General features: G+C 37.9%; 1 pseudogene; it reads right to left on the bottom strand.

Moving 5' to 3' along the window:
• Window positions 1–5,749: 5,749 nt before the first annotated feature.
• Window positions 5,750–11,996, bottom strand: LOC109336893 (annotated as a pseudogene).
• Between the last annotated feature and the right edge of the window lie 3,101 nt (window positions 11,997–15,097).

Raw genomic sequence — 15,097 nt, 5'->3', positions numbered from 1 at the left:
CCGCAAGTAGAGCCGTAATACTTCGTTCATGAGAGCCTGAAAGGTCGAAGGTGCATTCGTGAGACCGAAAGGCATCACAACAAACTCATAATGACCTTCATGAGTTCGAAAAGTAGTCTTCTCCACATCCTCACTCTGCATCCGAATATGATGATACCCGGATTTTAAATCTAATTTGGTGAAAATTGTGGCTCCTCCAATTTCATCCAATAACTCTTCAATAATCGGGATAGGGAATTTATTCGGAATCGTCACTCTGTTCAGGGCCCGATAATCGACATAGAACCTCCACCCCCCGTCCTTCTTTTTCACCAAAATTACCGGACTGGAATAAGGACTGATGTGTCACCCCTAATCCCAACATCTCCCTAACCAATCCTTCAATCTCCGTCTTCTGATAGTGAGGATATTTGTACGGTCTGATATTGGGGATAGCTGCCCCCTCGATCAGATGTGTGACATGATCCTGCCTTCGAATCGGTGGTAACCCTGTAGGATCTGTGAATAATTCTTCAAAATCCTCCAACACTTGCAACATACGGATCAGAGTGCTCTCCACCTCTTCCTTTCTCGGCTCTGAGGATTCACAATGCATAATCAACCCCTCTCCCTCTGCTCGAATGACCTGCAACAAAGCGCCATATGAGACCTCAGTTTTGGCCAAGGCTGGGTTTCCTGTAATACGGATCGATTTCTGGCCTTGTTTAATCGTGAGTTCCAATTTACCAAAATCAGCTTGGACCTCTCCCAAACTAGATAACCATTCCAAACCCAACACCATGTCAACCCCCTTGAGACTGAAGAGGTAAAAGTCTTGGACCACTGCCAAATTCTGTATCTGAAAAGACAATTGCGCGCATTTCCCCCTACATTTCACCTTACGTCCATCTCCTACCTCCACCATATATGAGGGAGTATTCTAAACCAATAGTCTCAACTCCTCTACAACCTCATGAGCTATGAAGTTGTGAGAAGCCCCATATCCAATGAGAACAACCACCTTCCTCCCCTTTAACATCCCTTCTACCTTCCATGAACGGATCATAGTGAACCCCGACATAGAGCACAAGGACAACCTCAGATCGTGTACCTCCGCCATATTTATACTGTCTTCCACCCTATGCTCCTCGTCTTCCTCCTCTTCTTCCAAAATAAGCATTCGAAATTGCCTATTTTTACACCGATGGTCTCTAGTAAAAGGCTCATCGCAACGAAAACATAACCCTTTTTCCCGCCTTTCCCTCACCTCAGCGTTGGTCAAATGTTTGAATTCTCCCCCTCTCGGCCGAACCACTTCAATGACGGGTTTCAGTGCCGACTGCACAATTGGGTTACTCACCTCGAAACTGTTCTGCCTTCCATCCCCCATCGGCTTTGATTCCACGATTACCATTCTGGAGTAGGGGTTTGCCCTCTGATTTCCTCCGGTCCGACTTGTATACCCAAACGAGCCCCTCCTACTCAAAACGGCATTCTTCTGCTCAATTAGTAGCACCTTCTGAATCACATCGGATATGGATTGTAACTCATACAACTTTACCTCGGCTCGAAGCTCTTCCTTCAATCCATTCAGAAATATCCCCCTGGTGAACTCTGGATCGATGCTTCTCAAAGCCCCAACAAACTTCTCAAAATCCTCAACAAATTCCTCAACGGACCCGGTTTGTTTGAGGGCTAATAACTGCTCAAATGGATTCTGGATCATCGACGGTTGGAATCTTTGAACCACTACAATCTTGAATCCTTCCCAATTTGGCCTCGGGTTGCATTTTTCCCACCAATGGTACCAACTCAATGCTTTTCCTTCGAGTGCCATAACTGTGGCCTACATTTTCTCCCCCTCTATAAGTTCCTTCAACTGGAAGTACCTTTCTAGTCGGTGAGTCCATCCATACGCGTCTTCACCGGATAAAATTGGAATTTCCAATTTCCTCCATGTATCCCGCCTAAACTCTCCCCCACCATGTATGCCTTCTCGGAACTCATTTCTGCCTCGGTTACCTCCTCAGAACTCATTCCCATCCTAAACCTCTGCCCGGAACTCCTCACCACCGCGGAGACCACCACGAAACTCCTTCCCATTCTCCCCCCTGTACGGAACTCCACACCGCCACGGTAACCACGACGAAACTCACTACTGTTTTGTCCCCCTGCACGGAACTCCTCACCACCACGAAACTCATCGCTAGCGTCGCCGCCGTGTTCGGCTTCCGCACTTAACACATATCGGTCCATTTTCGCGGTCATTTCCGTCATTTGTTCCTCATGCTTCTTCACCAACGATTCTGCCAATTCCAATCTCATTCTCATCTCTTCCTTTTCTTGTTCCCAATTCTCTCCGGAACGCGACATACTTCGAGTTTTCATGAATTTTCGGCGAAATAGCAGCGGTTTTTAGGGCACTGGAATCGGTACTCTGATACCAGTGATAACACCGGCACAGAATTACATAAAAGAATAAGGAGATTTCACAATCGATTCGGAATCAATTCAATTCCGAATACTAATACCTCGTTTATTGCTTGAAGAATGGAGAAGATTACAATATGAACCCTAATTGATTCCCCAAATCAATTGCACGTTACAAGATTAGTTCCCTGAATTAATCCCTCTCCTCTACTCAATTCTCAAAAGTTGATTACAATAACCCCCTAACACCTATTTATACCTTCTGCTCCCTAAACACCTAACTCCTACATTGCTTCAGCAGTTACAACACTGTTTCAGCAACTAAAATGGCCATGTCATACTGCCACGTGGCCTCCTATGATACACCCTAGTGATGGGTGGTCTCCCCCTTATCCTATCAGACTTGGTAATGACTCGATTAGTAGTTTCCGGAATTGAGCTATCCTAGGCTGTAGGAAGCTCTCAGAGCTGCCACCATCTAATCAAATTTGCACCAGAATGTGACCAATTTTTCCAGAAAATCTGATGGTACCCAACACCTATGCCTCTCTTCATAGCATTAAGAGAAAAATGGTGTTCCCGTGAAGGTACAAGGTTCATAGTCTGGTTAATATCAGGAGGTTCAGGGTCTAGGATGGCCTCCTCTGCATAAGTTAATTGCAACATCATCATTTGTTGTTTATTGGGACACTTGTGAGTGTAGGAAAAAATTTCATCACAAAAGTAACATAAATGCTTATCCCTCCTTAATTATTGCATCTCAACAGCTGACAGTTTTTGAACAGTAGGACTTCTTTGGCTCTGGAGTAGCAGGTTAGTGTGTGGAGTAGGTAAAAGGGGTGGCGATGGGGATTTGTTTTTAGGTCATCCTTTGTTCTGTTTTGGGTTGTGAGTTGTGAATTTCAGGTATGAGGTCTGGAATGTGGTGTTGGGATTCTTTAGTTGAATTAAGGGTTGTTTAGGGTTGGGCATTTCTCTTCAAATAACTTGGCTAAGGACACTCCCTTTAACTTTGTATTAGGGGATAGAGACTGAACATCCCTACAAATATCCTCTTCTAACCCACTCAAAAAACACTCCAACAAAGCCTTAGCACTAGTCCTTCAGATTTATTAGCCAGAGATGTGAATTCCAAATAATATTCTGCCATAGTTCCCATTTGCACCAATTTAAATAAGTGAGAGTCAATTTAAATAAGTGATGCATATGTCTACCCTTCTGGGACCTCACTAAATGGAACTCTCATACACTAGGCCACCCTTTTTGTTATGTCTGTAAATGGTTCTTGTGGCTCCAATGGTTTTCTTTTTGTTCTTCGCTGTTGAGTGACAATAACAATCAGTGCAGATGATGGATTGTGGGGTTATAAAGATGCTGAACTTCTGTAACACGTTTCTTGCAATTTGGAAATGGTTTGTTAACTACATTTTTATGGATGACAGTAAGAACCTGTTAAGTGGATGGAGAACAGAGAACAGCATGATTTAACAAGTTATGTATGAAAATGCAAAACTGGACATTGATCCTTCTGTGCATCACTGCATTGTATAAAACATGTTTGATAATCTTTTCCTTTATCTATATTTGTTTTTTTTTGTTTGTTAACTACAAAAGTTTCGAAAAACTTACTTACAAATATAGATAGATGTTCTGGCTCACTTGGAAGGAGAGAATTTATTTGGACTTATAAAGATAGCTTCCGATTTTTCTTTGAACATTTTCTTATTTCAAGACACTCCTCGATTTATACAAAGTCAATGGATAGTATGTTGTGTTCCTCTGTTATAAGATTAGAAAAGCTCTCTTACGCTATTACAAGGATTCTACACTCAAAGAATGAACCTAACAAATGGACTGAGTCACTAGTAAGGGCGAGATATATATAACAAAAGCCTTGTTTTTTATTATTCCTCTTTCTTCTTATACTGCCATCCATTCCGTTATGCACCATTTCCTTGAAAAAAGGAGCCATATCAGATTGAAAATTAACTGCATTAAATTCTTGACTATTGGAATTTGAATTCTTAGTTGTGCTTGTATCAGTGTTGTGAGGGTTAGACCAAACAGTCTAATCCATCTAATCGTTGATCAGACTTGAAAAAAGTTCTATTTTATAATCTTAATCGAATAAGCGGTTGAACCACTTTGAACTGGGAAAATTCTAGTCTAACAGTGTTGACCCAAAAAGTGAATTGGACAATTTATTTAAAATTAAAAAAATAAAACATATTACTACTTTGTTGTTTTATTCCAGTCCAAAAGCGATAGAAAAATATTACTTTAATATAATTACACATTAGTTAAACCTAATATGAAACTATGCTTTAATGTCCAACTTGAATTTCATAACACTTTTGTATCATAGCCACAACCTATCACATCAAGAGTGTATCATTTCATGTTTCTACCTACGGTATTGCATTGAGGTTTGGAACAATGTCTAATTAGGCTACCTTCCAAAAATTTGATACAACCCCTCATACGACACAAGATACAAATGATCATGAATCCACCACACCTTGCCTAACACTGACTTGGATAAATCAACTTTGACTCAGACATGTTCAACCCTATCTCTAGCAGCATTTACAATAACATCATCCACTTGAATTGGCTCACCAAACAGCATCAGCCAATGCAACAAAATACTTTCATCATAACATTCGAGTCCTAGTCTTGGAAATCGAATCCAAACCAACGTCTTGTCTACTTTACCCACAACATGGACAAATTTCGGGTATGATAAACAAAACTAAGAGGCAATGATCAGAACTTGCCTTTTGAAATATATTAACAGAAGTTCAATGCTTTATATATTTGAAGAGTTCATAACATAGTTACGTAATACATGATACTGTTCAGTATGGGTATGTGGTATATAATACGCTATAACTTTCAAATAGTTAGATTTCTAATGAGAAACAATAAAAACCTACAACATAAAAACAGACAACAAATTTACTCCTTTATTACTAGAGTTACCACCACTTGGTCATTGTCTACCATTACATGGGAGAGAATGACTTCCCGTTTCAACTGAAACACAATAAGGCACAGCGAATATAAGAATGGACTTCAACAAAGAAAAATGCTAATGACACATCAATCTCACGCATCTCTCTCATATATGCTTATGTGGTAGAATCAAAGTGTATGTGTGAAGAAAATGGGGTGGGCCCACTTGCAATTAGATGGTGAAGCTGTGTGGATGTAAACTGATGTGTGTAGCATTTGTGTTTACCATATCCGATGTGAATAATAGCTGTAAAGAATACTAAATGGCATTTCAATAGACAAGATATGTATACCTGCAAATTTCTGCAACATTGTTATCTAACAGGCCAGCATTGCCAACTCTGGAGAGACCTGAATAGGATACCTGAATACCCATTTGTATAGCATTGTAAAGGCAAAACACCATTTGAAGGATGTGATTTCACAGAATGGAAATAAACATTATCAAAACTATTAATATTTTCATTGTTTTGTTGGTTATGGATATCACTTGAAGGTCCAATAACAGCTCTGCCGCAACATCCCTCACTAGACGACACAACTTCATTTTTAAGGCCATACACCTCTTCTGCCACTACACTCACAAAGTAATGACAACCAATCAACAATTACATTCTGAATCATGCAATTTCCTTTTTTTATTTTTGTCTAAAAATAACATATAATAGAGTAAATATCCACTTTTGCTTTAGCCACTAAGAAAAACATCAACCCCAAATTAGACCCGAGAAATGAAAACCCTAACTTGATACTGAGAACCTCAAATGTTGGTCAAATTGACCATTTTCATGAACAAAAATGCCTAATTTGTGGGATACATTAGTCTTATTGAGGGCAAATTTGACCAACATTTAATATCGGTGGTGACAAAGTTCAGGTCCACAGGACTGATATTTCCTTAGCAACTAAAGTGTGTATTTAGTTTCTAAAATAAGATTGAATATAAATAAATATATTTTATAGATCACCTTAGCTAAATCATCATCAGAAACAGAAACGGTAAAAACATTCAACTGATCAACGACACCACCATATTTCCAGAAAAAGTGCTTCAAATTCTTCACGTGTTCAAAACTCGCTAGATGATGAATCGCATTACCACTGCCACACGAACCATCCAACATCAATTTCACTTTTTGTTACGGTTTTTATGGAATTCAAGGAATTCAAGAAGAAAACGATGAATTGAATGAATAAGGGTAGGAATTCTTATGAGCACAAGAAAAGAATTCGAACAATCTTATTCCTTTGAGATCAAGAATACAAGAAAATGTGTTTAGAAGAAAGAATTATGAACTTTCTATATTTGGAAAAACTGTTTTAACTAACTATTACAATAGTCTATTTATAGCCTAACGGTGATAACCAAATTAACCACTTTTTAACAGTTTGGCAATTCCCTAATAGAGTTTCACCCATATCAATGCCCTTCCCTTGAAAGCATACTTGTCCTCAAGGATGAAAATCTGGGAATTTTTTGCAAAGATCAAATTAGAATTCTCATGAAGCATCTTCAATTAATTGGTGTTTCCACTTTACCAAAACCTTAGTTATTGCTTGTCCCTTCCTTTTAACCGTGATTCTGTCCAAGATAAGCTCAGGTTCCTTGGCCATCAAAACCTCTTCTGAATTCGAAGGAATATCTGAAGAAGCAATAGCCTGTCCCACATGTTTTTTGAGTTGAGAAACATGAAAGACATTGTGAATTTTAGCATGATCTGGAAGCTGAACCTTATAAGCCACTGCCCCTACCTTGCTGATGATTGGAAAAGGCCCAAAATATTTCGGTGCAAGCTTCTCATTTACTCTAGCTGCTACTGAAATCTATTTGTAAGAGTGTAGCTTGACATAAACCAAGTCTCCTTCATTGAATTGCCTATCACTCCTACTTTTATCAGCTAGTTGCTTCATTCGGTCTTGGGCCCTTCTAAGATGGAATTTAAGGACCTTCAACATTTCTTCCCTCTTTGCCAAACTTCTATCCAGTAGTTGCACCTTTGATTCCCCAGGTAAGTATGGCAAGTAAGTTGGGGGAGGTTGTCCATAAACCACCTCATAAGGAGTAGCTTGTATAGAAGTGTGGAAGGTAGTATTGTACCACCATTCTGCTAATGGTAGCCACTTCGACCATTGTTGTGGAGTATCAGCATACATACACCTCAATTAAGTCTCCAAGCTTCTGTTTACTACCTCAGATTGGCCATCTGTTTGAGGATGATAAGAAGTAGAGAGTTGCAATTTAACACCTTGAAAAGCCATGAGTTCTTGCCAAAATCTGCTGATGAAAATGGGATCTCTGTCACTCGTGATGGAACTTGGGAAGCCATGCAGTTTAAAGACATGATCCATGAAGGCGTGAGCTACAATGCTAGCAGTATAAGGGTGCACCAGTTGTATGAAATGAGCAGCCTTACTTAAGGGATCCACCACCACATAGATTACTTGTTTTCCATGAGAATTTGGCAACCCTTCAATAAAGTCCATGGTAATGTGTTGCCAGACCTGATTAGGAATTGGTAATGGTTGTAACAACTCATGGTAAGCAGCTGTATCATACTTGCATCTCTGGTAGATAGAGCATTATTGAATGAAGGTTTTGACATCTCTATTCAAACCCTTCCAGTGTAGCACTGCCTTGATCCTCTTTGTAGTTGCATTTCTGCCTGAGTGTCCCCCTGGTGCAGCCTCATGAAACCATTGCAACAAGTCCTGCCTCAAAGAAGCATCCTTACCCACCACCAATTTACTTTTTCTCCTCAATTCTATACCATCCCAAGTATAATGTTTATGCTTAGTAGATCTTGTTTGCAACTGCACTATCACCTTTTGAAGACTTGCATCACTGATCCAGGTGTTCTTGATTCTATCTAACAATTCTGAATCAATTGTATGCACCAACAATGCCTGACATTCATGCCCCTCCAACTGTGATAAAGCATCAGCTACTATATTTTCCCTTCCAAGCTTATACTCAATGGAGAAATCAAATTCCATAAGCTTGACTAACCATTTTTGCTGAAACTCAGTTGTTAGTCATTGATCCAGTATATATTTAAGGCTCCTATGATCAGTCCTTATGGTGAAATGTTTGTTCAGCAGATAGTGCCTCCATTTTTGAACTGCAAACACCACAGCTATTAGTTCCTTTTCATATGTTGATAGTGCTTGTTGTTGCTGATTCAACATTCTACTGATAAAGGCAATGAGATGATTATTCTGCATCACACAGCTCCTACCCCCTGCCCTGATGCATCGACTTCCAATGTGAATTCTTGTGCAAAGTTGGGTAGAGCCAAAACAGGAGCAGAAGTCAGCAATTCCTTCAAGTGCTCAAATGCAATTTTAGCTTCAGGAGACCATTTGAAATTGTCTTTTTTCAGCATTTCAGTGAGTGGCTTGGCAACAGTACCATACCCTTTGACAAACCTTCTATAATAACCAACTAAACCAAGAAATCCTCTCAATTGTTTGAGTGTTTGAGGGAGAGCCCAACTCTGCACTACACTGATTTTTGCAGGATCCGTAGCCACACCTTGAGCAGATATAAAATGACCCAAGTACTCTATTCTGCTAACCCCAAAGTAGCACTTAGAATGCTTGGAAAATAACTGATGTTTTCTCATCATTGCAAGAAACAACTCCAAGTGCCTCAAATGTTCCCCTAGTGTGCTGTTGTAGATAAGAATGTCATCATAGAAAACCAAGAAGAATTTGCGAAGGAAGTCCTTGAAAACTGAATTCATCAAACTCTGAAAGGTAGCTGGTGCATTGGTGAGCCCAAAGGGCATTACCAAATACTCAAAATGGCCACTATGTGTCCTGAGTGCAGTTTTATGAATATCAGGGGGACTCATTCTCACTTGATGGTAACCTGCCCTTAGATCAATCTTGGAGAATATACTAGAGCCATGTAATTCATCCATTAGATCATCAACTAGAGGAATGCGAAATCTATCTTTTACTGTCCCTTTGTTTAGGTCCATGTAATCTACACATAATCTCCAAGAACCATCCTTTTTCCCAACTAGAACCACTGGACTTGCATAAGGGCTAGTGCTATTCTGGATAACCCCTGACTTCAACATTTCCTGGATCAACTTATCAATTATATCCTTTTGTTCCTTGGCATACCTATATGGCCTTTTGTTCATAGGATCCATACTATGCATCAAGGGGATTTTGTGATCATGCTTTGGCCAATCGAAGGATCCAACTGCTCTGTTTCTGCGTGAGTAGTTAGTGACTGTAGGAGGAATCCCTCTTGATCTCCCACCTGAATCATTGACAGATGCACCCCTTTCTAATTAGTCTTCTCAATTGTTTGTGCCCTCACAGTTTTGCAATCCACTTGCGTGGCTCCTCTCAACACGTGCTTCCTTCCTTGCAAGGAAAATTCCATAGTCAGCTTATCAAAGTTCCATGTGATATCCCCTAGAGTGATGAGCCACTCAATACCCAACACTAAATCATAACACCCCAACGGAAGAAGCATGACATCTAAAGTGAAAGTACTATGTTGAAGTGTCCAACTAAAGTTCCTTACCACTGATGAGATAGGGACTTTTGTGCCATCCGCGACTGTGACTACGACATGTTTAAGCTCTTCAATCTTGCACCCAATTTTTTCAGCAATTTGTTTATCCAGAAATTTGTGAGTACTTCCACTATCAATCAAGATATGTAGGGGTTTTTCTGGTATCTTCCTATGACCCGCATTGTCCTGAAACTAGCTACACCTGTTAAAGCATTAACAGAGATGTGAGGCTCATCACTTGGTTTGACAATCAATTCTTGATCCTGGTTAGGCCCCCCATCCTCTCCTTCTAACTCATCTAGTTCCAGTAAGTGAATTTGAAGCTTCTTGTGGCTTAAGCCATGCTCTGCTGTGAATGGCTCATCACAGAAGTAACACAAACCTTTAGCTCTTCTTTCATTCATGTAGGCTGGAGTCAAAGTCTTGTTAAATCTTGGCTTTTCTTTCGACAATTCTGAACCTGTAGCCAAGGAAGACTTAGAATTAAGCAAGAGTCTACCTCCCAAGCTAACGTTAACCTTAGATTTCACATTTGGATGAAAATTGGGACTAGCAGCCTCGTATAATTTGGCCAATGTGAATGCTTTTCGTACTGTTTGGGGCTGGAACATTCTGACCATCATCTGCACTTCAGTCTTTAGTCCTCCCAAGAAACAACTGAGGATATAATCCTCTAACAAATCCAACCTCATGATGATAGCATCAAATTCTTCATGGTAATCAATAATGGTCCCCTTTTGTCTCAACCTCATCAATTCTACCATAGGATCATCATAAGCTTCCCCAAATCTCTCAATTAAGGTCTTCACATATTCTCCCCATGTAGGTAAGGAATTAACCCACATGGATCTTACATATGCATGGTGCCATTTAAGTGTTTTTCCCTCAAAATGCATGATTACTAATTTCACCTTAAAATCCTCCGGTGTATTATCCATCATGAAATATGTTTCACACTGATATATCCATTCCTTTACATTGGTGCCATCGAATCTAGGGAAGTCAATCTTGGACAACCGTGCATGACATGCATAGTGGAAGGGGTTAGTTCTATCACCTGTTGAATGGTTTGGATCACGACCCCCTGGCTATGTTTATTTGAGAATGATGAGCCCTCTGATATTGAATTCTGCTTTAGCCCTTCTTCAATTGACTGTTTGATAGATTCATTCATAGACTTTTGCCAAGAACACATCAATTCCGCCATGCGTAACTCCAATTTTTCTGAAATTTTGGTCTCCAACCTTTCTTCTATGTCTCGTGCAGCAGCTTGCATAAGTGTGGATTCAGCCATTCCCCAGAAAAAAAGCTCGTGATACCAATTGTTACGGTTGTTATGGAATTCAAGGAGTTCAAGAAGAAAACGATGAATTGAATGAATAAGGGTAGGAATTCTTATGAGCACAAGAAAAGAATTCGAACAATCTTATTCCTTTGAGATCAAGAATACAAGAGAATGTGTTTAGAAGAGAGAATTATGAACTTTCTATATTTGGAAAAAAAACTGTTTTAACTAACTATTACAATAGTCTATTTATAGCCTAACGGTGATAACCGAATTAACCACTTTTTAACAGTTTGGCAATTCCCTAACAGAGTTTCACCCATATCACTTTTAAGCAAAAGAAACGAAACTTTTTTCAGTAAGAAATTTGCAATTAAACAAACCATACCAGGCAAAAGAACTATCGAACTCGTCAACATCTTTGTTCTAGAAAACACACCAAAAGCGATTTCGAGAAGCGAGTTGGGGAATGAGAGGAATGGGATTATTGAGAAAGAAGTGAAGATCAGAGAGTTTGTTACGGGAACGAGAGAGGAAATTGGAAAGGGAATTTTTGTGGTTAGGAAAATACTTGTGACTAAGACCTTGGTTATGGTTTATATTGCACACATTGCAGAATTCAAACTCGCTTTTCTTCTTCTTCTTCTTCGTTTTTGTTTGGGTTATAGGGTTTGTTCTGTTACTCTCACTCTTTGATTGTTCCTCCATCAAGATTAATATCAAATAGATTGGTTTCCCTCTTTTTTCCTTTAAACTATGATAGTGAAATATATTTGGGAACATTAATCAGACCCATCATAATGCATCATAAATCTACTCTATAATAAAATTTCAGCAGAAACTACTTGTTTTTCGTAATGGGAGAACTTGGTTGGAATCTGGATCTCTCTTAAATTCGGGGCAGGAATTGAACTGCGTTGGCTGGGTACTAAAGAGGACTTAGACACACACAAGGAGCTACAGAGAAAGAACACTAGAAGTATGAGTATTTATTTCTTACGAGTGATTTCACCTTTTTTATATAGAGATTGAGCAGTTGGTTATTTTTTATTCATCTTCTTCGGTTACGGCAATACATTGACATGTATAAACAGTACATTATGTGTATTTCTACTTGTTTTAATTTTTATTCTCAAGTTCCAGCAATCAACTGACCTTCATGGCCTATAATATTGGCATCCAAACAATGTCAATAGTAGAAACTTGATGCAGAATAAGATATTGGTACACACATTCAAAGGATGATGCACTATCACATAAGTTCTCACTAACTCTAACAAAATTAACTCGCGAGTATTAAAATTTTCACATGAATAACTTGATATTAATAGTATTTTTTTCCTGCATTGATAAGAATATATATGTTAAAAGTGGATTGTTTATCTAAGTATAAGAAAGGGCTTAAAATTTTCTTATTTTGAAATTGATATTTGCTTCAAATTCAATGTCTCTCATTGTTCAACTTGACAAAATTTAAATATATACAATATCATAGTGTGAAAGAACTTAATTTTATGATATGAAAAACCAAAAAAATCAATGATAAAAATAAGAATAGATCTACAAAATAAACAAAAAGATCAATGGAAAATGTACTTTAAACATCATATTTATAAAATTAGAATAGATCTACAAAACAAGTAAAAAATGCATTTTAAAGAGGATGATTGGAAAAGAAAGAAAATGGCGATAATAAAGAGACATAATGAAATACAAGAATGAAATGAAACCAAAGAAAAAGAAGATTGTTGGGAGAGAAAGATAGTTGGAAGAGAAAGAGAAAGTCATGGACGTCAATAACAATTCAAATACAATTTAAGATGTAGGCATAAAAAATGCAAGAATTATTTATTAAATTATTACTATAATCAAGAAAGATCAAATATAGTGTGGAAATGTCCATATGATTACCATGAAACCATTTAGAAGGGAAAAATGAAGGAGAAGGTGACATGTGGTAAATGATAAGGTAGTCATCACTTTACCAAATCAATTCAATTTAGACCCATCGGCATTGCCGAACAGGACACCGAGATGTCATCACTTTATTCTAAAAAACATTGTCGTACTTGGACGCTGAAATACTACGATATTGCTGGACTTGGACACCAAATCATTCAATGTAAAACATTGTTAGACTTAGATGTTGAAATGTTATAACCTATACACCGAAATATTCCCTAAAAAGCATTGTTAGTTAGACGGTGTAATGTTGTGATATTGTTGAACATACGCCAAAATGTTCTCGGGAAAGTATTGTCCAACTTAGACGCTGAAATGTCATGACGTTATTGAACTTTGATGACAAAACATTCCATGGAGGAGATGGAATCTGAAGATAATGATTGTGTGGAGTTGGTGTGCATAGAGGACTCTATCGAGGTGATAAATCTCTCTTTGGACTCCAAGATGGAGGAGGACCCGAGTGAGGATTCTAGTGCCCCCATTAGTGCTGAAGCTAGCCATTATGAGTCATTTCCTTTTTCCATTTTGCTTTTTTGGGGTTCGGGTATCTGTGTAGGATACTTTTGTAGTGTAGAATAACTCAGCCTATTTTGTATAGTTTCAGTTGGGCGATGAGTAGATTATGCCTTGTATCATGTATTAGCATTTTACTTGACCAAGCAACACCTCGTTATACGTGTTGCAGGGTCAAGTCTAATTATTAATGAACAAGTATTCATAAAAGTGTTGTGCCATTTTCAGTTACCATTAGGTATCAGTTATTTACTTTCCGCGGTTTATAAAAATGTGACGTCTTGAAAAATGAATGGATATAAGGAAAACAATTTGTGATTTATATATTACATAAAAGAAAAAATTACCCAATTTTCTAAAGATTAATTACACTATTTATGAAGTGATTTTCAAGGCATTGCATCAAAGGGTTGCTACTATCACAACAAACAATGATTTATAAAAATAAACGTTTCACACCTCACCAATGTGGATTAATTCAGATATTGTTCTAATAGATGCATTATGAAAGAGCTTGTTCTGAGACCCATGAGAGTATGAAGACGCCTGACTCATGCATTTACTATATGATTAATAAGATTTTCTTGAGTCTAAGCTGCAATTTCAGAAAAACACAACAATGTAGACATATTAAATAAGTTCATTTTGAAATAGTAATAAAGAGAATTCAGCAGACATTGAAATCTTACCTCCTAGTGAAAACTTGGATTTCATAAATGTTGTTATTTATGAAGAGCTTTGAACCATATGTTATATTTTGAATATTTACACGATAACCTCCTATGTAGTAAGTGAGATTTATATTAGAACAGTATGGTAAAAAATAAATAGGAACATGAAGATAAAGTAATATCACATTTAGCTTCTTTAATATTTGCAAGGGGTGAGTATGACAATATTGGATTAAACTTGTGATCATCTTCATACTTCAATAGTTGCGATGCAAATTGGCCTCATAATGTACAACTAATTTTATTCCCTCTGTGATGATTAAATAAATTAGTAATGTAAATATTTTCACAAAAAATATGACCTAAACATAATTCTTGCATTATGAAGATGAACTCTAGTCTCATATGATGAAGACGACCTTCTTTAGCATTGATTCTGGCTGGCTCATCTCTATGTCAACGAACTCTCAAATGACATCTGAAAACCATATTAAACAAATCAGTTAGAATGAACAACTACTCATAAAGGCGTGTGAGTGTATATATGTAAATATATACTAAAGTGAATGAAATATGTAAATTACCAATTAAAACATCAGTGGTAGCTACTCCACTAAGGATGTCTTCAAATATAATGAATCTGTAAATGTAAGGAGGAATCTCTGACAAGTGATTGTTCTTCGTTATGATCATCTTCTAGAATAT

The sequence above is a fragment of the Lupinus angustifolius genome, unplaced genomic scaffold (assembly GCF_001865875.1).
Source record: "Lupinus angustifolius cultivar Tanjil unplaced genomic scaffold, LupAngTanjil_v1.0 Scaffold_1_300, whole genome shotgun sequence".
NCBI classification, from domain to species: domain Eukaryota; kingdom Viridiplantae; phylum Streptophyta; class Magnoliopsida; order Fabales; family Fabaceae; genus Lupinus; species Lupinus angustifolius.
This window is presented reverse-complemented; position numbering and strand designations above follow the sequence as displayed.